The sequence below is a fragment of the Dunckerocampus dactyliophorus genome, chromosome 8, assembly GCF_027744805.1.
Source record: "Dunckerocampus dactyliophorus isolate RoL2022-P2 chromosome 8, RoL_Ddac_1.1, whole genome shotgun sequence".
Taxonomy (NCBI): Eukaryota; Metazoa; Chordata; class Actinopteri; order Syngnathiformes; family Syngnathidae; genus Dunckerocampus; species Dunckerocampus dactyliophorus.
The window spans coordinates 8881802-8906816 of NC_072826.1; the positions used below are offsets into that span (position 1 = coordinate 8881802).

The 25015-nt window shown below is 39.6% G+C and overlaps 1 long non-coding RNA gene across 4 annotated transcripts in view; it reads left to right on the top strand.

The window, feature by feature from the left end:
- Positions 1-25015, top strand: part of LOC129186839 (uncharacterized) — a 73942-nt gene that overhangs the window by 40318 nt on the left and 8609 nt on the right. Inside the window, exons 4-5 of one of the 4 annotated variants that reach the window (XR_008572303.1) lie at positions 4837-4911; positions 13976-14511. This is a non-coding gene — a long non-coding RNA (uncharacterized LOC129186839). Of the gene's footprint in view, positions 1-1035; positions 1111-4836; positions 4912-7967; positions 8114-13975; positions 14512-25015 lie in introns of those variants that run through there. The other 3 variants (XR_008572305.1, XR_008572304.1, XR_008572307.1) reach the window with 3 other exon arrangements.

Sequence of the window (25015 nt, forward strand, 5' to 3'; positions counted from 1 at the left end):
ATGTATATCATTAACAGGAACATAGTGGAAAGTAACCAAATGAATGAGCTCTTGCTGAAATCATATGCGGTTGCTACTACATTTTCATCCACCCAAGTAAGTGCGTAATGCGTAAGCGCAGGAGCACACTACTCCGTCTGTTGTGTGACCATTCACCATGTGTGAATTGTGAAAAAGTTTTCATTCTCATAGTAGTTCTTAATATTTCATCATTTATTTGAATGGTTTTATTATTTAACTTATTTATTTTCAGTTGCTGTATATTAGCTTAGCTATATTGTAAATCACGCATATATATACTTATATATATATACTTCAGAGTTTACTTCAGAGTTTAAAATAAATAAATAATAATTCATAATAAACGAATACATTAAAATGTCTTGTATTATTTATGGTAGGATTTGAAATTTGCCAGACACATTAGGGTGTGTTTGTACAAAGTATCGGTATCGGATTGGCATCGCCGATACCAGCCTGAATTTTACTCAGTATAGGATCGGAAACAAAATCAGTGGTATCGCACATCACTGCAGTAAAGAGCTCTTTAGCAAGAGAAACTTTACCAACTTGGACTCCTCTGTGCATCTATTTAAATATGGTGATAATATAACCCACACATACTTAGAGTAATGTATTCCTGCGTCTCATTTCTCATCCTGCCACCATACCGTCTGATTAGTTCACACAGTGAAATTGTTGAGTGCATCAAGAGTGTCAACACTATTTTTATACTTAAGACTTCAGCCAATCAGCAAAAGAACCATGTTCAAATGTACTGCTGTGCATCTCATTAGGAACCAAGAGACAGACATGCATGCTTCCACTCATGACAGAATTGTTGTTATACTTTCCACACAATCTCAAGAGTTTTTCATGAAAAGATTTTAAATGTGGGTTTTTCCATGATTTGATCTTAAAAAAAGAAATCATGCCCAGTAGAAGACGCAGCATTCAATTAAATTACTGATGATGCTTCCATCAGAATGGAGTTTCGATGTTGATGATATGTCTGGCCTATGATATCGTTCACAGGATTGGAAGTGACACCACATTGAATTAGGGTGGAAACCTGTGATTAAATAGCAGCAGAAGAATGCAGATTTACTTCCTACATTTCTTCCTGTGGGTCTGCTTGTTGACAAGGTTTGTCCTCCTCTGATGTACTCTTATGACATTAGAACCTCAAAAGAGTTTGCTCAGAAAACACATTTCATAGAAAAAGCTCGACTTTGATGGGGCTTATGCACCGTTAAAACGATATACTGTAACATGCCTTGTTATGTTTAAAGTCAAATAGTCCTTGCTCCGAGGCATTTTGCAACAACTAACAGAAACATAAAGCTGCCAAACCAGCTTGTCCCTGAATGGTGGGAGTCAACGCCATGTAGTCGAAATAGATTTTTTTACTCTTACATCAAAAAAAGAAAAACCCAATTGAATCAGAAAAAAAAAAAATAAAATTAACAACTGGAAATCGGACGTTGCTTTTAAATTGTGGTTCAAGAGACAAAAACTGTCTTGAACCAAAATGATGGTACCCATAACTTAATATTTTCTTGCAAAACAGTTTTTGCCTCGACCACCGCTGAAGCCGCGTGCCGCTTGGCCTGCCGGTACCTATCAGCTGATTGAGGAGTCCCACAAGCCACCCGTGCCCCATAAGACTCCTTCTTCAGCTTGACGGCAGCCCTGACGTCTGGTAATATACAGTATATGAATATAAATGCTTTTGGATATTAGCATTGTCTTTGTTGCACGGGTCCCATTGGGCATATTAGCTTCAGTCACACACTGGACCTCTGGTTCAGAACTCATCAGGCAGAAAGAGATGAATCACAGTTATTGTGATGCTGGCTTGGCTGTGTCCAGTTCTGTGTACACAAGATGGCTTTTGTGTGGTCTCATTTTTCTGACATGTGATTAAATGCAGCCTTCTAAACTGCATAAAAATATGTACTTTTTAACACAATATTTTAGGTTTGGATTGAATGACTTGGCATTCAATGCATCTCAGCTATTGAGGAACTAAATTGTGTTCAGGTAGAAGAGATTGTTACCATCACCATGGCCATTCCTCCCTGCTCTGTCATTTCTGGAAAGACCCTGTGCTTAATTCCCATCATTATGAGTGATTTATGAACACAATTTGATTGAAACGTGCATCACATTTGCATAATTACAGCACTGTAGAGTAGAGCTTATTGTTGCGATCTAGTCGAACCCACTCATACTGCAGGCATTGTTTATTTGAGGGGGCTAATATGAAATCATACAAATGTATTGTGTATGATGTTCTCACTTATACACAATAACAGTCTGGCCTTTCATACACACAAGCCTATTTCAGGCTAACATTGTTCAGCAGAAATGGTTTGCACTGTGGGAGAATAATGAGGAAAACAAAGGGAATGGTGAAGGGGGAAATTTGTAGATGAGCAAAAATGTCTTGCAAGAAGAAGTTTTCATCACAACTTGGTTAACTTTATACACTTTGCTAGTCACTTCTTTTTTAGGTACTGTATATTGCATCCACTGTCCAAAAGTTGCATGATTAGGCTACATCCCTCCATCCATATATCCATACAACACATACTCTGTAGGGTTGTGGAGAATTGGGGCTTTTTGTGCAAATTACCATATAGATTATTCGGTTACATAAAGCCCAATTAATGTACAAACTATGCCCTTGTTATTTAGTAACATTGATTTACACTAACACAAAAACAGTAGTCATCCCTCGCCACTTTGCCGTTTGAATTTTGGGTCTTCACTTTATGTTTCGTGGTTGACTACAGCCTATTCTTACTTAAAAAAATACATATTGAAACAAATTTTACGTAGATTTTGCCCAAATTAAGCATTTTCAAGCATAAAAATGGTGAGACGCAAGCACCAAACTTGATCACCTGCTTTTATTGCATGTTTGAATTATCTCACAACAGGCACAATAATCCCTAAAAATCCCTAATAAAAACACAGGCTGCTGTGTACTAAATTGGGTTCTTAATTCCAGTACTTCTTGTTGAGCAGGCCCTTGATGTCAAATCTTATTGAATGTAATCCTTCCAACTGCATCGTTCTTTGTTGGTTCCATCCATCCATTTTCTATGCCACTTATCCTCGCTAGGGTCGCGGGGGTATACTGGAGCCAATCCCTGCTGATTTTGGGCGAGAGGCGGGGTACACCATGGACTGGTCGCCAGCCAATTGCAGGGCACATATAGACATGCATGTTTTTGGAATGTGGGAGGTGCACAAGAAGAGAGGTGCACAAGGCAGCGTTATCATTGTGTAGTACCTTGATAACAATGCGCAGTGCTCTGTTTTTCTAATCGATCTCAGAGAAGCTCCTCTTGAAGCTGTTATTCTGTGATTGTACATTTCCAATCTGTGTTTGAAGGCTTCTTAAATCTTGCCTTATTTGTGCTACATTTTCCTGCTGTCGATCTGTCATGATGCTCTTCAAATCCAGTGGTGTGCACTCAGGGCCAGCAAGGCCTTCTCTGCTGGCCTAACCACAAGCACTGACCTACAGTTACAACTTCAATTCCAGTATTTGTGCCATTAATTATATTATTAGTTTATTATATTCATTTTGTAGTTTGTTTCTTGGCTGCACTGTAGTGTATGTGTATGTTAGATTTTTTTGTCCAATCAGATTTCAGCTTCTGTGTGTTGCCATATCAATGTAATCTGCCCAGGGCTTTCAGAATCAAAAGGGCTGGTCCCTCTCACATACACACTATTAGCAATAGGGCTGGTTTTGCGTCATGCCTTTACTTGGTAATTAAATACAACACCTCGTCTTACTGGTGAAAAAGGCATGGTTATCCAAAGTGTGGCCAGGGGCCATCTGTGGACCGTGACTCATTGCAGAAATAAAATAAACAATAAACCCAGCAAAAGTGAAAAAATACAGCACTCGTTTCAACAAATCTGTACCTCTCGCCGATCTGAGTTCAAGGTGAAGGTGTCAGCAAGATGTCCTGATCTTGTGATCACGAAGTGTGGTCAGGAAAGCACCAGAGCGCTTGTGGTCGCAGCTCTTGCCATGAACATCCTTTGTGGTCAACAGGAATAAAAAACAAAAAACACAATAAACGAGGGATCACTGTATTTTCATATTCAGTATTCAATTGTAATTGCTTGCCTTGTCACTCAAGGTGCAACAAGTCAATGTCATACTGTATCATCTACTGTATATGACCAGTATTAAGTTGAAAAATGTTCTTTTCATTTTCATATTTTTTAATAGTGTGCAAGTTATTCATGAATACCATGAACTAACTGTAGTGTTTGGTGGAAATGTGGCTTAATAGTCTATCTCACGTTGTCTTTTTGATGTAATACCGCACAAAGTTAAAATTATGCTTCATTTAGGCCCGCCAGATCTTTTCATCTTTCAATCACAGCCTTTCCATCAGTCTCAGAAAAAAAACAGCCGAGGGCAATGGTTGTAACATCGCGGTCAATGTTGGCCCTTAGGTGGAAATGCAAAGATTTATCTACAGGCGTCTCATCAAAACAACCTTTTAATCACACGGATCAGTAGCAGAGGATATCACCTGAGCTTATCCTTCATTTGAGACAGGATATAAGGGGTAGAAAGATACAGCCCGTTTTCTCATCACAGCTCTCGGATCTTAAAAATATCCTGAGTTAGGGTCTAAGGTCGATCAACCTGCCGCAAAACATTCCCTGACAAAATATTGATATGTTCTGCAATTTCTGACTGATATTATTGTTCTTTATATCATTTTGTTGTTTCTGTTTTTGTCTTTATCATTGTCTACTCTCTGTTGTAATTCCTGCTCTCATTCGTTCTTTTTGCAGAGCAAATTGCATCTTCAGCCGTCATCGACAGACTCCATTATTTTGGAAAACAGTTTCTGGCATCCGACATCATGGGTGAGCACAAACAGACTATTCTTCTCCTCTCGTCTCTGTCTTTTTCTGTTGCTTCTCATCTGCGCTCCCCCTGCTTTCCTGCTAATGCTGTTGAATAATGGAGAGGCTGCATGCAGTAGTCATGCTGTCACTCAGCCAGCCAAATGCAGAGGGCCTGCGGTGAATACATATGCGGGCCTTTGTGCGTGTGTGCATGCGTGTCTGTTGTGTCAGCGTACTTGTGCGCATCCACAAAATTAGTCTTGAGGGCATAACCTTTTTGCACAAGCACTCATGCACATTGCTCATATAATGCACACGAATCCATGCAATCAGCTGTAACAGCGCTTCATGTGTTCGCCATCACATTTTCCCCAGTTTATTTCTAAGGAGAATTGGGGAAATCTTCAGAAACATCCTTCATGATGCAAAAAACTCAAAGCTCAATGAATAGTAATGTTAGTATAAATACGGCACTGCTGCATAATACATGGGTGTCTCCTAATAGCATAAGCTCAAAGATCACAAATCAGGGTCAAAAAAGAGAGAAAGAAACAGAGACAAAATGAGCTGACAAGATGAGGAAATATGTACTTTGTAGTACTGCTGGGCAGGCGTGCAATTATTTTGCATCCAATACCCTGCCATCGTTTTTGGCGAGGCTAGGGGCCCCCTGCTGCTAAAGGCAGCTGGGAGGTGGACTTGAGAGATCCAATCCCTATCTTTAAATTGACAGACTGGCAGAAATGCATGCCGCAATAACCAATGTGGGCCTCTTCACACCGTCGTCCCATTTAGTTGGCCAGATTACAGACATCACTTTTAACTCAGCTGGGTGAATGCAGCATCTGGGGTTTCCCACCAACTGAGCCAATAAAAAGGATTGTACATGTGCAGTTGAGATGCTGTCAAAAAGGTGGAATCCAAGATGATATTGATCCAACAAGTGCTCATGTAAATGGATGCAAGGAAGAACTAATCTCCCTCTGTCTCCTCCTTTGCCTTTCCACATCCACCCGGTGCCCGTCACAGCTGGGGTGGAGATTTTCCTTGCCTTTGGCCCAATTAGCCAAGGCTTATAGCAGACTACCAAGCTTGGTGCAATCTAGTTCAGCATGGCTTGGCTGCTTGGAACTGCTATGCAATTATAATTAAGGGTGTCCTCTGACACCACAGAATATTTTCATCCCCTAAAAAACCTCACATTTTAGAGCACATATTCTGTGTCTCTTACTTGTTATCATCCCCCCATAGACACAAATAAACCTACATGCTGCACTCACGCCTTGCAGCACACGGTTGGGCTCGGCGAACTGGCAAAGCTTCACAAAGACACAAAAACTCCCAGAAGGGAAAGAGGAACAATACCATTTCATCCCTGTCTTTATTAGCCTTATTCTTTTTGCACTCTGACTCGCCGCCTCCCATTTTTGTGTGCGCCTGTTCCTGTCTCTGTAGTTCTCTTCTATTCCGCTCTGTGATCTCAGTCACTTTGTACCCTGAAATCATTATGATCAGCACAGTCAAAGATCAATGTTTGCCTTCAGATCCGCTCCCAGTGTGCACTGCCACGCACCGTGGGCGAGTTCATCTGCATGACAAAACTAATACACACTGGACATTGGTCAATAACAGTCACAATGAAGTGGGCTAAATTAATCGTAATGTATTATCATTATGGGAACAAATAGCCTAAACAGTTTACACAATTAAATTGTACCAATTTTTGATGACAGGGTGTAAAATCCGATAATGTCTAAAATTATCTTAAAATGTCATAAAATGTCTTAAATACAGTTTCAAAAGCTCTTAAAAATGCATTAAATAGTGCTGCCGTGATTAGTAAACTTCATCGGCAATCAACGGTAACAATGACTGCAATGTTTTTAGTCGACACATCGTTTTACTGCTGACCAGCCAATGAAACCTGTGCATTGGCGCTAAACAACACAACAGACAGATGAAAGAAGAGATGAGAGAAATGAAGCGAGCAACACGGGAGAACGAGTTGGAAATTTGGGGAAAGAAGAGGGAAATCAGTGATAGATACAAAGAGAAAGGACAGTGAGACAAAGTTGTCATATTGTATCCATGTGTGGCTTCAAAACACACGTACGCAAGGCTTATCCCACATACAAGCTTTTCTATGAGCAACAACTCTGACCTTTGGGCTCACTGGTTTTGGCAAACATTGGCTCAACACTCCCTTTATCCTAAGCATTCTGGTAAAGTAACACAATTACACCACAAAGTTACGGGAAAAGAAGAGCGATTCATATCTTAGCCTGATGAAATTTTCTGTATCCAAACCTATTTGAATTTTAGCTGAATATGATTTAGATAGTAGACTGGTCCAGACTCTGAATAATATGGAACAACTTAATGGAAATGCAGATGCTTTTGCTTATATTGAGCATACGCCATTTTTTTAAAACAGTTTACTAATGAGATTCTAACAAAAGTAAGCTACGTTACTGTATATATTATTTACACCTGTCATGGTACAGGTGACGTTTTATGGTTTGGACCTTGAGTTGTATTCAAAATAAAAATGGACACAGTAAAATAAGAATTAAAAAAAAAAAATTAGTAGTAGATTTGTCGACTATTTCAAACATTTGTCGAAAGATTAGTCATTAGAAAGTGAGTTGTTGCAGCACTGGTATTAATGACACTTTTATTTAAAACAAATGTATAAACTTCAGTCTTCGCTTTTAAATGTTTTGATATTTGAGGAGGCAATAACATAACTACAAAACATAACTAACGTGCCTGTGCAGCCCAGTTAGAATTTTAGCACAACCATCTAGTGTGCTGTGCAAAGTGCTACAACGGAGCATAGCATTATATGTTACATTACAGTGGAACCTTGGGTTAGTGTCCACACTGGTTCGCATGTTTTTCGGTTAAGGTTGAAAATATACACGACAATTTTGCCTTGGTTTGCTTACATTCTCCACTTAGCATACAATATGGCGCACGTTCTGTCATGTTATTAATACATTGTGTGAGTCCTATGTTCTTAATGTATATTTTTTTCATAACTAATCACCCTTTCTTATTGTCTTATTTTTCAGTATGTGTTACTGTGTGTAACAGTAGCATAGCACCGGGCCCCCAATTTTCCTTCATATTTGGAGTACTTTTTTGCCAGGATGTTTTTTTTCAGTATGGATGTAAAATGTGTCTTAAAAGTCTTACATTTGATTTGTTGAAACCTGGAGAGACTCTGTTATTAGGGCTTATATTCAGCTTTTCATTGTGAAATGCAAGGATAACGTGTGCTATACAGCCGTCCCTCGCAACATCACAGTTCGATTATTGCTTCCTTGCTATATCGTGTTTTTTTCTAAATTAATGAATTAATGACCACTCTTTAGTGGTAGACTAGGATCTATAATTAGTCAAAACATATTGAAATCCAAGTGATATGTAGTATTGTAGGCGGCAGTAATGACACCATACATTGAGACATTACCTTACATTACTTTACCTTAACACTGCATTAATTCATGAAGTCAGCCATGGCATGTCTGTCGTGATAGAGTGAAAAAAGTTCCTCCCATCCCGTGTGGAAGTGGTAAGTTTTTGGCTTCTTAACTTTAGAAGAAATAAATTTGAGGCTAGCCTGCTAGCTTGTGGTTGTCTTGAGTCCCCGCAGCATAAGAGTTGCAATGTGGTGTAAACAATGAATAGGACTGTAATGGTGACAATAGCGGTGTTATTTCATGTCTACAGGGCTCTAACAATGTTAAAAACCGTATTTATAAAGCCAAACAGGTTTTCTATGCCCTAACTACAAAAATATTCCATTTATTAACGTTGAATCCTGTATCGCGGAAATGTATTTAACGCGGTCCAGACGCGGATCTGCAACCAATTAACCCCTGTAGTTCAAACTGTTGAAAACATGCCTCAGATAATTGGCTAGAAAGTGATTTGGTGGCAGCCGATTTCCAGCCGAGTCCACCAATGAGATTGTGGATTGAAAGAAACCGAGAGGGGAAAAAGCCACAATGACAAATCACCAACGTTTGGTCCAAGGAGAGAGACAGATTTGTTGTACTTGATGTGATGCATAATGAAAACAGATGCCTGCGTCTGGGCTTCTTGGGCACGCCATTGGCCTCCATTTAAAATCAATCCTGTCAATGCATCATAAGTTATTTTGACAGGGAGCAAGAGGCACTTCAGGAAACAGCAGTTTAATGATGTATTTAACCTGCCTGTAATTGACCCCCGAATTGAAAGGCAGAAACAGTATTAAAAGCTTGAGGCAGGCGATTATAGTTCTCTGCTGACAGTGCCTGCTATACATCATTTCTGACCATTCCTGGGTCAGCATAAACTGCCGATTTTGAGAAAAACAGAGGCAGTACAGTGCTGGGAATATGATCTACAGTATACTCGATTGGATTTGTGTGTATACTGCTGCCTTGCGTTGTCAAAGCGTGCTGTGCAAGCTCTGGTAAGATAGAACCTTCACAAAAACAAACAAGAATATTTTTCTGTGAATATTTGAAAATCGAATATTTTGCCTATTAATATTCTTGCAGCATGCCCTGCAAGCCTGTGAAAACTACACCTTTTGCATGAAGACGAGTAGAGGCTGGAAAAGTTACTGTGTCTCTATCCCTTGAAATCAAACTCAAGAGGAAGCAAACACACACACACACATGCAGACCGAAACAGCCTTTACAGACATGTTCAGATGGTACACACACTGACTTAAATACATACCATCTGGCTGCATTAGGAACCCAAATGACATCTGATTAATGCCTGTGCTTTGGGACAAAGGGTTTGGCCTCTTTTTCATTTACTATCAACATGTCAAGCTGTTCATATTTTTAGCATGATCAAGCACAGTCAAATATTTCAGTCCGCTAGGTTGTCTCGGCGAGGTGTTTATTAACATAACCAACACTGCTTGACTGCTGTAATTCCAGTAACAAGTAGTGTCGTGCGGATCGATACTGAAAGACCGATACCTGCAATACCAAATCTTTGCCCTGAGATCAATTCTCAAATCAAAATATCAATACTTTGATATTTCAGCTATTTGAGGTTATCTATATCATTAACAGGAGCACAGTGGAAAGTAATGAAATTTCTGAGCTCTTGTCTAAATGATACACGGTTGGTGGGAACTACTTCTTCTTCCGCATGGGTATGTGCGTAAGCGCAGCGGCGCACTGCTCAATTCGTCAGCCTCAGTCTGTTGAAACGATGACTGATGTGTGAGCCATGTGTGAATTGTGAATTAGTGTTCATTCTTATCGTAAGTCTTAATAATTAATAATTACATGTAAATTTTTTTTACTTTATTTTTTTTAAACACAATTTTCTGATATTTTGTATGACTTTGTCCTGTGTTTATCATTATTATTATTATTAGCTCAACATACTTCAGTGTTTAAAATAAACAAATAAATTACTCTGATGTCTTGTATTATTTATTCTATGAGCTATTGTACAATTTGAAATACGCTACCTTTTAAAATTTACCAGACACATTAGGTGTATTTTAGTATCGGTATTGCCGATACCAGCCTGAATTTTACTTAGTTTCGGATCGGAAAGGAAATGAATGGTATCGTACATCACTAGTAATGACTTATGATCATATATTGCACTTCACTGCAGGTTTTGAGGTGGGATTGTCTTATGTAGGTTTTGCGTCTGCGTCTCACAGCACAAAAACTACGGAACATGGTTAAAAAGGGCCTCTTGGAGGGGCTTGAGGACTTTTTTGGGGGAAAATTGGAAAAAAAAGGCGTCGCTTTGGACGCTCCTTGTAATGACACCATTACATTATACTATATGTTTGTGTGTGTGTTTGCTGCTCAAAATGATGAGCTTGATAACTCTTCTCCATCAACGTGTGGATTTACTATGAGCAGCAGAGAAACATTACCCTAAAAACTCACATTCTCAACCCAAATAAAGGCAGAGCAAAGCATTGAAGAAAAAAACGCTCTCATTTATGATTGATTGTTCTAGTGTTAACTGCCCTGAAGGCCACTTCCTTCCTTCTTTGTATCGCATTAACCCTGATGCCTCTGTTCAGCGCTTGTGGCCCATGCAGTGTTGCCCAATTCAGGCACTGTGAATGTTGTTGCAAGCATGTTATTGAGTTTTGAATGTGCTGCACAAGACGATCAATCGCATGCAGTAAGAAAATGAATGGTGATGCCTGCACAGGGATTTGGGCTTTGGGCTGAGGTTGGCGTGTGACAACGCAAAGGGTGTTTGCCTGATTGTAATTACAGTCGCCCTGTGAGACCTCCTCAAGAGTAACAGGGTGGATGTAGGAGGGGCACGGGCTTTGATTGAGGATGGGATGGAATCAAGGATGATGGGCGAGGCGCAGTGTAAGTCTGTGTCCATATGCTGCAGGGATGGTGGGAATTTGCAAATGGAATTTTCACCTTGGACACGGCTCCCTGATGCCTCAGGATGCTTTCCAAGGTTGAGAGGAGCGACTAAGTCCGACAGGGAGGAATCACATGACTCTGCCTCTATCTGAATTACAAGCACATCTGATTATTGACAAAAATATGACTACCCCATTAACCACTCAATGACACATGTTGCTCAGTGGCGCTAATGCCGCAGATGGGAACACTGAACTAATGACATTTGAATATGTCAAGAGTTGGGATTTAAGTATCTGGGCCTCCCAAAACACACTTGACATTTCCAACAATGAGCCCGGCGACTAGGTCCTCTATTTAGGAGTCAATACCAATTTCACATCAGATGAAGATAAAAGCCTATTTAACCAGAGACGCTAGTGTTAAGAGGTATCATAAAATACACACTGCAAAAACTACATTTCAAGAAAGTAAAAAAAGTCCCATTTTAAGCAACCATTTCTTATTTTTTTCCGAAAAAGAAAAAATAACTTGTCTAGCAATTTTCACTTGAGAAAAATAATCTTTCTTATGAAGATAATTTTTGCCAGAAATGACTTCTTTTTTCTAATAACAAGCTAAAAACCTAATTTGGATTATTCTTCAGCAACAGATTAATATACGGTATATTTGTCTTCAATTAAGAGCAAAACTTCTTAGCTAACTTTCTAAATTTAAGAACGGATTCAACACACAGAAAATATATCTAAAGATTTGCTGATTTCAGAACAACAATGCAATTTTTATTCAAGAAAAATACTCTTATATTAAGAAAGTATAGCTAACCAATTCTTATGAAAATACTTTTTGCCAATAATTACCTGTTGTTCTTTTTTCTCATAACAAGCTAAAAACCGTATTTTGATTATTCTTCAATAACAGATACAACAACCATTCACACTCACATTCATACCTTTTCTTAAATTAAGAATAAAACTGGTTTCTTTCTACATTTAAGAATGGACTCACACACAGAAAATACATGTAAAGATTTGCTGATTTCGGACCAATGTGAACGCTGCACAGCAAATTTCATAGAGCGTACCAAGATTTCTTAAATCAAATCTAGTCATAAAATCTGTGTAAATGTGTAAAATTATTAAAATATGAGTCAAGAAAATATTACTCTCTGTTTATCTAATTTATGCCAAAAAAGAATTCTGATAGCGTTTACGACAATAGTTTTTCCTAAATTAACTCACTCACTCCACCCTGTGTACGGGATTCCTTCCATCTGCTTTATAGGTTAGTTGGAGACTTTAGATATTGTAAGAAAATAGAATAATACTTCTACATCTAGAAGATGTAAGAACATTTTTGCTTAAAACTAGCTTCATGTAAGCAAATTTTGTCTCATTTTAAGAATCCTATAAGAACATTTGGCTTACTTCTTACTTTGTAATAGAACATTTTACTTAAATCTATCTGAATGACTAAGAACAACTTGCTTATTTTAGGACTTATTATATTCTTAAAAGTCACAAGAAAAATATTCTAGTTAGAAGAATTCTAGCCAAGCAACTTTTGCTTACCCCATTGGCAGAAATTTGGGCTTGAAATAAAAAAGGTTGTCTCATTTGACAATAATTTGGCTGTTTTTGCTGATGTATCAACTTTGGACTCAAGACTCCTAAAAGTATTGTCATTTCATGTAAGAATTTAATCACTAAAATGTTCCATTTTACATCCAACTACACTAGAACTTCTAAACTCCATCCATCCATTTTTTATGCCGCTTCTCCTCATTAGGGTCACACGGATATGCTGGAGCCTCTCCCAGCTGACTTCGGACGACAGGCGGGGTACACCGTGGTCACCAGCCAATCGCAGGGCACATATAGACAAACAACTATTCTATGGACAATTTAGAGTCACCAATTAACCTAACATGCATGTTTTTGGAATGTGGGAGTACCCGGAGAAAACCCACGCACGCACGGGGAGAACATGCAAACTCCACACAGAAATGCCCAACGGAGATTCGAACCCAGCTCTTCCCGATCTCCTGACTGTGACTGTGTGGCCAAAACGCTAACCACTAGACCTCCGTGCGTCCCATGTTCCAAACTTAACTTAAAATAATGATTATTATGCATTAATAGCAACTTATGAGATTGTCTCTCAAGTATTACTGATTCTTCACAATCATATGACAAGACTTTTCCAACTAAGTCCTGTTCTAATTCCAGACAAGACCAGACTAAACTGTATTTTGTTCAATCACAAACCAAGCTTTCTTGTTCTATGTCAGAACAATCGTTTTTATTGCATGTGAGCCGCAAGCGGAGTAAAATTTATTAAAAGAAATAGTGGTAAAAATGTCTTGGACTTTATGCAAATAGCTAAGGCACATCCATAAAAAGATTAAGAGAAAATGCCAATACAGACATGATTCTGCTTCCGACTGGTCCAATTTGTTATTCATACCTGATGCCCAGTGAAGGCATGCAAGCCAGTCCTAACCCAGCTGGCTGCGTACTGTACAAACTCTGCCATCCTGTAGGCAACGCTGGAAGCAACAGAAGGGACAAGACAAGACAGGTGGCAGCGACATGTGATTAATTGTTCCTGTAAGGAAGCTCAAACCACACTAGCTGCCAATCACTCCTCCATCTTCCGCTCTGGCCTTCCTTTCTCTCTCATCTTCCTCTCCTTGTTCTCCTTCTCAGATTAGGTGTGAAGAATAATTAGCGGGTACTGAAGAGCCCCGTGTGGACTGGAGATGCATAGGAGTGTGGTCACTCTCCTCAGCACCAAATGTCTGTGGTAACACAGCAGGCAGCAGGACACACTGTGTACGTAATGTATTTGCGTGGTCACTCAACAGAGCACATTTATGCTCATGTCTGTTCTTTGCCACTTTGTCCAGAAATGACAAACCACCCAGTTGGAAAGCACCATTTTGTGACCAATAAAGACATACAGCATAGAAAAAGGCAAACTGTCTTAAAAGAGAAGCAACTCAATAAGTAATTTATGAAAAAAAGGCAAACCTCAAACATGGCGCAAATGAGTTTGCTCATCTCATGTCTGATTGCTGCAGTTGAATATCGTTATTAACAATGAAATGACCACTTGGATGAAAAGATACAATTTGCAGGAGGATCTAACAACGACTCATCATGTAACTTGTTTGAGGTGGTCAGATGAATTTTATTTCAGAAAACTTGGAAATGATAAACACTGAATTAATTCTTAATTCTAATGTACAGTAGAGGAACTAAGTGTTTGATCCCCTGCTGATTTGTAAGTTAACCCCCTTATATATCAATATATGGACACACTATAATAATTAAATATAGTAATAAATATCTAAGAACACAAATGAGTCCTGTCCCTTCAACAAGAAACGTGGTGAGGTAAGACCACTGTTGGGGTAACAATTAAAAAAATGAAATAAATATAAAATAACAGTAAATCGGCCTCGCTCTTCAGCTCCATGCACCTCGTGAGGTAAGGATAATTCTGAGAAAGGTGAAAAAACAGCCTAGAATTACGTGGAAGGAGCTTGTTAAGGATCTCAAGGGAGCAACAGACATCAAGAGAAACATTGGTAAAACCCTTTGCCATCATGGATTGAGTTCCTGCTCAAGAACGCACATGTAGAGGCCTGTCTGAAGTTTGGGAGAATGTGTTGTGGTCAGATGAGACCAAAATTGAGCTTTTTGGCATCAACTCAACTCTCCATGTTTGGAAGCAGAAAACAAGTGAATATGACCCTAAGAAAACCATCCTCACTGTCAAACACGGGGAAGGAAAGTGCCTTGGGGCTAGTTCTCTGCTCAAGGTACCGGAAGTCTTCAGTGCATTGAGGGTGTACCATCGTGTACCATAGAATCTTGGACAAAAACCTTCTGACCTCAACCACAACACAGAAGTTGGGCCATGGATGCAGCTTCCAATATGACATTGACCCAAAACGTTGAGCTAAGGCTCAAGAAGAGGCACATTAAGACGCTGGAGTGGCGTAGCCAGTCTCCAGACCTTAATCCCATAGACAATCTTCAGAATGAGGTGAAACTTCGAGTTGCCATTTGACAGCCTCGAACCTTGACGATTTGGAGAGCCGAATACTTATTTCACTCACCCATCCATCCATCCACTTTCTATGCCGCTTATCCTCATTAGGGTCGCAGTGGCATGCTGGAACCTATCCCAGTTGACTTCGGGCGACAGGTGGGGTACACCCTGGACTGGTCACCAGCCAATCTCAGGGCACATATAAACAAACAACCATTCACACTCACATTCATACCTATGGACAATTGAGAGTTGCCAATGAACCAAACATGCATGTTTTTGGAATGTGGGAGGAAACCGGAGTACCCGGAGACTACCCACGCACACACGGGGAGAACATTCAAACTCCATACAGAGATGCCCAAGTGAAGATTCAAACCCACCCATTCAAATACAAATTAACTTACAACCTCCTTTTGAATGTTTTTCTGGATTTTGGTTAATAATCTGTCTCTTTCTGTTTAAAATAAGTCTACCAAAACTTACAAAATGAGAAGTATATTCGGGGAGCCACCAAGATCAAAATGAATCATGTGGAGTTATTTGACATTATGTGAATAATTACCATTTGTGTAATGTACATGTTTATAAGTGTATAAAGTATAGTTTTAAGTTTAGCTTCAAATAATATGCAACAAGCAAGATGTGAGTAAATATTAAAGTTTCCAGTGGCTTTTCATTGGAAAAACATTCATCTACAGTGCATGTCATACGATCCGCATGCCTAGAAGACTTGTCCTTGTCGTCATGGAGATGAGTGGAATGTGAGAGTCTGCATAATATTGTTTGTGGTGTCCCTGACACCTGGCATGTCTCTTAATCGGCTTTCCACTGTGACGGCATGTAACCCATAACAGATTTGAGCCGTTGTGTTTCTCTCTCTCTCATATACATACATACACACACACACACACACACACACACACACACACACACTTGTGTAGGCGCGCACCTGGCTGGAAGCACAGGGGCACTATTGCTGTCAGATATAGGGCAACATATGCACACACACAATTCAGAAGGTGAATACACAACATATCTAATCCATATGGCAATTTTCACAGCAGATGCAATGTGTCACAAGTGTACGAACCAAACTATTGTGGACATTCATATATGAGACAGTGGAAAAACACAAACACACAAATTGACTGTCTCATACTGTGAGGCTTTATTATACCACCTGCATGCACACGCCGGAGTTCAGAGAGTGAATGTGCATGCAGATATTCACATTCACCTCACACACTCACACACAGCCATACAAAGTAATCTGGGCATCACATGGAGGTGTGGAATGATGCAGCGGCCAGACAGTCCTGCAGCCAGGAAACATGAGGCTGGCCCCAGATATCTAGCCATGCAGGGGACAAACTGTTGAACAGAACAGCAAGCTTTCAGATGCCATGATAGCCTCGTATTTTTCTCACAAGGTTACACCACTAGCTGTGAAATCCAAATTACTTCAGAAATGTCAGAATGCTTGTGTTATCTGCAATGCAATTACTTAATGACCAATTTAATGAGATCCAAAACAAGCGCTGGATAAAAATTGTGATGTTCAATAATAATGTTAACTTTTAAGTAACACTGTCAGAGGGGCATTAATTGAACTTGTTTTGCTCCCCCAAACACGAAGGCAAGAGGTAAAGGACCTAAAAAATGTACTTTTAAAATTATTTATCTTCCGACCGTTCTGACCAAGTGCGAATAGTAGTTACAAATAAAAGTTTGGAGTCCTATAAGTCCATTTTTTCATGTCTTGTTATTTTCCATGAAGCAGAATATAGCCTGCTAACAAATAGATCAACAGTGTTCCCCCTTTCCATGAATACAAAAATGGAACGCTCCTGTAATGTTTCGTCATCCTCTGTCAACAATGAAAATGAGCACAAATGCGGGATTTAATTTCCCTTTTGTTTAACCTTGGCGGAGGTCTGTGCTCCAGTGTCCCATTCTACTTGTCCTAATTTGCAGTGGTGTAGAATTGTACTACATGTTGATGAGAGATGTTTGTAAAATGTTCTAATTTAGATAGACGAATGGGATAAAATTGTAATGGCAGAAGTTTTTACATAATTTGATTGCGCTGATGCACTTAATTGTATTATTACATACATTTTACAAATGGCAATGCATCTGCATCTTCTATCACCAGTTTGAAGCAACGTTAGATTAGAAATGGCTGTGTTTTTCCTATTTAGTGGGCTTGAATCAGCCAGTTTTGGTTTCCAGTTCCTGTGGCGAGCTATGGAGGTCACCAGTCAGCGTGTCCGACAGGCCCATGAATAAGAGAGGACTGTTATCTGTCCCGACTCACCTGGGGGACATTACGAGATGAAACAAATGAGAAGACCAGCATACATCAATAAATGACGGACACTTGAAAGACTTTGGAAAGGAGGCAGAGGTGAAACTACTTTGGTTTTTACACAATTTGTATAGAATACATTCATGGTCTCACATGAAGATCACAATGTGGGGTGGACGTGTCTACACAAGGCACACATGTCCATGTTAAATATGCGGTTCTGCAGAAAACATAACCAACAGATTATATTGGCTGCTAGACTGTAAAAGCCTCAGCGTGAAGAGTGAAGAGAAAAGAAAGAAGTCAAGATTTGCCAAAGTTTGTCACGTTAATTTTAAACACATTCATTTGGTCTATGTCACAACCACACATCACATCTGGAGCTACCTATACACAACCATTGATGTCACCCGTTATCCCCAGAGACACACATAGAGCAACAGACTCGGAGTGTCAGTGACACTATCTCCTCCCAGTCTTGTGCGGTATTCTGCACTCATGACCCATGCTTAGACACACTGTATGTTAAAAGTGCTGTCCCTCTTCGGCTCCAAATTACACTTCTTTCAACCAAATAATATAAGTCTACCACCACCGGCTAGCAGTTGTTATCAACAGTGTTTCAAAAGAACATATTTTAGAAGTAAATGTCTATATTTGTCACAATTCGAAGTGAAACTTTGCAAAATTCTCTTTAGCACTTGTTAAATCTTGCAAAACTTTGCAACTCTTGCTATTTTTAGCCGTCAACAAACACATTTAAGGCCTCTGTAATGGCTATTTCTTTTCATAAGCCTTTCTTGGTGGTTCTTTGAATTGCTCTGCTATCAAAGAAGTAGTCAATGATGACGCAATTTAAAGGGTCCCTGACATGATTCATCGACCTTGCTTGAATACAGTATGTTATATATTGCTCGTAATTATGTTCTACGTTGTTCGATTTTTGAAAGCGAATAGTAGATTAGAAAAAATTATATGTATAGTTCATGGCGCCAGCCATGACGAACTACCTCTCAGCTCAGCCTCATTTCCGGAAGTGACGTCATCAGGGTGACACCTCTCAGGTAAAGCAGAGTAAACAAATGCTTCTCAAGGCAGATCGTCGACTTGGTTCAATATATTTTTCATCAAAATAGTAGTCATGCCAAAATGTTGTGTTGCTGCTGGATGTTCATAGTATCCTAGTGATACTGTAAGTTTGTTTTCTTTTCCAAAAGAGGAAGGTTTAAGACAACAATGAACGAAGCAAGTGCAGAGAAAGAGAGACAGATGGACGTCCACCTCGAGTTTAGCTCTTTGCAGTGATCATTTCAGTGATGACCGCTTTGAATGAACACCTTTACAAGAAGCATTTGGCTTGAAAGTACGGTATAAACGCATTGTGATAAAGGATGCTATTGCACCTGTACACAGGAAAAAAACAAGAATGACCTCTATGTCAAAGTTGGCACAAAAGAATAAGTCATGTCTTGCTTACATAATGTCTTCTAAAAACTATTCCACAATGGCAACAAGGCTGCAAAGCATGTAATATAAACATCGTTTGACAGTAACATGTTTACTGTGGGGCGCGGCGGCGGCCATACATACACTCAAATAGGCTATAACAACCCTTTACGCTAATTAAGAAGCCGATATAAAACAATAAGTGAAGGATAAGCAACTCCAGAGTAATTTACGCTTACCATTCTGTGTTTTGAAGGTGACATCTCCATGTCTTAAGGCTTAACATGTTCTGCAAGTATTTTATCTCCAAATGTTTCTTCCTCCCCGAAAAATATTGACACATAGCTCAAATCTTTGCTATAATCACTGTAAACATCCTCCGTCTCGTACACTGCTATGTTTGCTTACCTGAGTGTTAGTACCCCGATGGTGTCTCTTTCAGAAATGAGGCTCAACTGCGAGAGCTAGTTTGTTATGGGTGGCGCCATTACCTATAAATGTAAGTTCTACGAATTTACCGTTCTCTTTCAAAAATGTAACAATTTAGAACATAATTACAAACAATATATAACAATTTAAGCAAAGTTGATGAATCATGTCAGGGACCCTTTAAAGGTTTTCAAATTGTGTTAAAAAATAAGAGCAATATATTTTATTACACGGCTGGACTCTTATCATCAATGAGGAAGATCGAGGAAAGAGCCCAGAATGAAAGTATGTCATCAACCTGATTTGACTACATTGTCTGGGACTTGGAGGTGCAGTGGAAATGCAAACCACACAGATTACACAGAAGTCTCTCTCCTCTAATGCAGCCTTCCTTGGTAAGAAGGTGCTTTAAATAGATACAAGACCATGGGAACGGATTTAAAAAGAAACCTTCATCCACAGCTAATGTTTCTTACATTAAGACAATCATGTAAGGCTGTCGAGTGCTTCATTCACATGTGATGAAGAGTTGCAGTGCAGCCACATTAATTAGGCGCCATCACTGGCATACAACCGAGAGGTGCCTTCATCCTTGCCTGCCTGTCTGTCTGCGCATACATTTGCACTCATGAATTAGGACTATAGATTAGATGTGCCTGACTGTCCAATATCTAACAGTGTTTGTGTGTATGCAAGCTCCACCTGGTGAAGGGGGGGACACTGAGTATAAAGCCATGACTCTGGGTAGCAGTAAACACACCACTGAGGGCTCATTAGAGGAGCTCTCTGCTCTCCTCGCTGCACTGCTTCCAGTGACAGGGCTCCAGCTCCAGCCCGATCTGGTATCCAGCAACAAACTAATTAGTGCCCGGTGCTCATTACAGGCAGGCCTCTCTGCAGCACATCATCTGTAGCCTGTCAGAAACACAGCATGTATGTTCGAGTCTCGAAGAGACTCCAATTGTAAAAGGCTAAGTAAAGTGTTTTGCTAAACAGACAATTTTTGCCTCCATTTATCCCCAGCTCATCAAAATGACATTTATGGGATTTAATGGATTGTGCTGCATGAGGTATCAAAGTCTAGCGCTTTTTATATGGGGCTATTACAGGGGTGGGCAAACTTTTTGACTCGCGGGTCATGGGGGCGATGGGCTATATACATCGTATATACAGAGTGTAGACACCCGCCTGTTAGTGGGCCGACATTCTCTACCCTGTATATTCAAAGATTTCTTTTCTGTGCTTTAAATTGTACATAATTAGGCTCTTTTTAATGATAACTTAAATAGAGAGTGGGTCGATGGCACTATTTGCGGCGGAAAATCCAGCAGAGGGCACTGCCTCACAAGTCAATTCACTTAATATTTTCCAGCACCGAAAAACGGGTTGACAAGACATGGACGTTTCTCCTATTCTACCTCCCAGACGACCTCCTCGACATGTTTCGCAATCAAGCAAAAACACACAAAAAATAACACGAACAACAAAGCGAAATATGGAAACAAATAGTAAAAAACACTCAAATGTCCGATAAAATATCACTTGAGAAAGCTCTGTTCCTCTTCGCCAAACAAGCTCGCACTGCTCTTCAAACAATATCAAAGCCTCGTCTTCTGTGAGCGACTGTGACGCAGTCCCTATGATTACCGTAATGACCTGTACATCACTAAAAAGCGCAAAGTCTGTAGTTTCAGAAACCATTTGTATTATTTTGATTGTTCAAGAGTACAATGATTTAAAAATAGCATTGTTATTCCTATCTCAGCTTTTATCTTAAAGGTTTAAACAAAATAATTTGGGAAAGTTCGGCAGGCTAGGTTAAAATTCTTAACGAATATGGCCTGCGGCTGTAATTTGGCCATGTCTGGGCTATTAGCAACGTGGTCTCTTTCACTGAAGTTTTTCCTATGACCGGATATAGAATACTAGCAGTTTGCCATTGACAGATGTAACCACCTCTTGATTGAGGACATAAAGGTACACCAGTCTGTACTTTAAAAAAAAATTTTTTTTTTTAGATGTCCCACTGCCTGAGCTTGTCAGGGACTGAGATGTATGCATTTGTTGGTAGATGAACGTATTCTCCTGATTGTAAAAGAGTACTTAGGTTTTTGTACAATTAATAATGTGAGTCTGTACTTTCTGAGCACACCTCATGTTGCCATTGTGCTGTGTGCATGACACCTGGTCCCGTGCTCTGTGGCTTAAACTGATGGTTGAGTTCTATTCTTAAATCTGCCTACATCAGGGTTCCTGACATAGTGGAACAGGGCTGTCTCTGTTTACTTCCAGTATGCCAGGCTCCACGATTTTTCCTTGGATGCTGCAGTCATGGCATATTTGCCCCTGGATCAGAAAAGCAAACCATGGGCTGCGTGCTGCAGGGAGGAAGGGTGTTCAACGTGAACTGAATAAGGAAGTAATGGATGCTTGGGACATCTTCCATACATCTGCTGTTTTTTAACAGCCCTCTTGATCACAGCCTCCCAGCTTGTCCAGCTCCCTTGTTGCTATTGGTGCACAGCACTCACATTATAGCCCCCCTCATCCATTTGAGCAATTTCAGAGACCACACAGTTTTGTCTTTGAGACATCACATCTGTGGAGCTGTTTCACAAAATCAGATGTGCTGCAGCAATCCAACAATGTGCTGTTTGACAGTGGAGTGTTCAGCCTTTCAAGATTAGAATGTGTTTTAAGTGACAACCCTGAGCACTTCCTGGAAAAAAAGGAATGGTCATGTAGAACCAATTGCATTATATTCTCATTATCAGTGTTTTCTTTCTTTAAATCTGTTTTTGTTTATTTTTACCCCTCAGTAAAATTCAATACAGGTAAATAACATATTTTCCTAAAAAAAAAAAAATTAAAAATGCTTGCAAGACTGACAGTAATTAATTACTTAAATGTTGGAATAATTTATTGAAAGTAAGAGAGCAATCGCCAAATAATTACTCCTCAAAGTTAAGGTCAAACTGTTCCTAACATTATCACACAGCTATAATGTACCATGTGTTAAAATAAAGAGAACCATGCATCCTCAATCAAAAAGGCTATTCATCACAAAGGCTACATCTTCCATAATGATGCATACAGATAAGAAGATAATAAGGTAAATGAGAGGGAACGTTAAAATAATATTGTAGCCAGCGCAGTTCATGCACGGTTGCACGGCTGACAAATGGCACCGCTTCCTGCAGCTCCTTCTTCTTCTCTTCATTTCCCATTTGCAAACTGGTCGCCTTCCTTCTCTCTAATGTTCTAGAATGTACCAAGGTCAAGATTATCTTCATTCATGCTTGCAAACGCAATTTATAAAGACTGAATCATTTGAAATTTGCATAGCGCATACTCCCCAGAGCAGAAGACAAACACACACACCTGAAGACAGACACAAACAATTGTACTAGCCCCTGTTCCACCTGTTGCCAGGTTCCAGATGGAGAACTGATCAAAATAGAACAATAGCCCATTCATGAGTGATGGAGCATGTGAGGGGTGCTAAGACAATTTATAGATTTAAATTTCATCAATTAGTTGAATTCTCAATTCTCACGTGTTGATTGCCTTCCATTCTTCATGCCGTTTCTGATTTCTATCATGTGCATGCACACTGGTACTAAGAATGACCTCCAGCCATGTGCTTCATTATAAGGATAGAGTACATTAGATGACGATCAGAGTGAAGTAGTGGTTAGCAGATCTGTCTAACAGTCAGGTTTGATTCTGTTGGAGGTTGCAAGTTTTGTGGGTACTCCGGCTTCCTTTCACATCCCCAAAACATGCATGTTAGGGTAATTGGAAACTCTAAATTGTCCATATGGTTGATTATATGTGCCCTGTGATTGACTGACTAGTGACCACTCTGTTAAAGTAGAACTATTGTACCATTCATAGAAATCCATGTTAGGATCAAACAAAAATTGATTTTCGTTTTCATTGAGGGCCACAGTTGTGGCTGCCTTCATAGGGCCACTTGTAACTGTTAATATATATGAATATAAATATAACCTCATGATATTATTACACAATTGCCCGTGCATTTGATTATTATATTTTTATTAACAAAGTGATGCATAACTTGCTTTGAATTGAGAAGTGAAGTGCAAATGTCAAGGTGACTAGCAGACATTCAGGGAATTACTTTTGATAACAAAAAATGTTTGGAATATCTGATCAGATAATATTAAAGTTTAGAAAAACTGCATGCAGTATAATTTTTTCATCAAAACTAAAGAATAAATACATTTAAAAGGAAAAAGATGAAGTGCACTATTGACACACATTATTCCCAGGCTTTTGCGGGCCACATCTGGCCCTCGGGCCTTGAGTTTGACACCTGTGGCCTATGGTCATGCGCATGTATTCTGACTAAATACACACCGGTCCACATTACTTGTGTTGACATCAAAGATACCTGACGTGCTCTTCCCTTCATCATGACCTCAGGCTGCTGTTACTTGCTGTGCAAACACACTCAGCATCAACAGAAACATAAATTCTCTCATATTCTTTCAGAAAAGCACTTGCATGTGTTAGAGCCTACCTGGTGTATGACTCAATGCAGTCGTCCCTCGTTTATCACGGTTAATTGGTTCCAGACCCGATAAATGAATTTCTGCAATGTAGGATTCAATATTAATAAATTGAATATTTTCATAGAGCGCAGAAAATCTGTTTAAGACTTTCTAAATACGTTTTTTATTATTATTAGAGGGAGACATTGAGACATGAAATAACACCCCTATAGTCACCTTTACACTCCTATTATTTTTTGTTTACACCACATTGTGCAATACTAATGTGCAGGCCACAGGATCACTACAGGGACATGTGAGGTGGCCCCCGCTCATAGCATATAGCAAGCTCCTCGCTAACTAGTTAGCCTAAAATGTATTGGTTCTAAACTTAAGAAAGTGTTTCAAACGGAGTGGGGAAGAAGGACAAAGTACGAAGCCAAAAATGCACCACTTCCACACGGAATGGGAGGAGAACTTGTTTTCACTCTATCACGTCAGACATGCCATGGCTGATGGCAATGTCTAACCAGTGTAACATTACTGACACCTAGTGAACAAAATACTACATACGACTTGTCTTTCAGTATTTCAGTATTTTTGCTAATAATATGCCATAGTCAACCACGAAACAGTGGTTTTATTAATGAATTATTTTTTGAAAAACTGAGATTGAGCGAGGAAGTGATGTTCGAACTGTGCCGTAGCCAGGGACGACTGTATATAGGCCTAACAACCATTTGGCTTGTTGTAACTACTGCCAATTGGTGGATTTAAGGTGGTTTTATGTGTTATACTTGTTCTAGTCACATTGCAACTCGTGCTGCGTGATTGCCTCTTCAACTTAGCGTAGCCTCACGCTGACATCTTTACACTGGCGTCGATAAGAAATAAAACAAGTTGCTGTGCCTTGTCATATAACCTGGCAACAGCAACCATAGCAACCCATCACAGCAGGCCTCTTTTGCATACAAATGATGGTGACA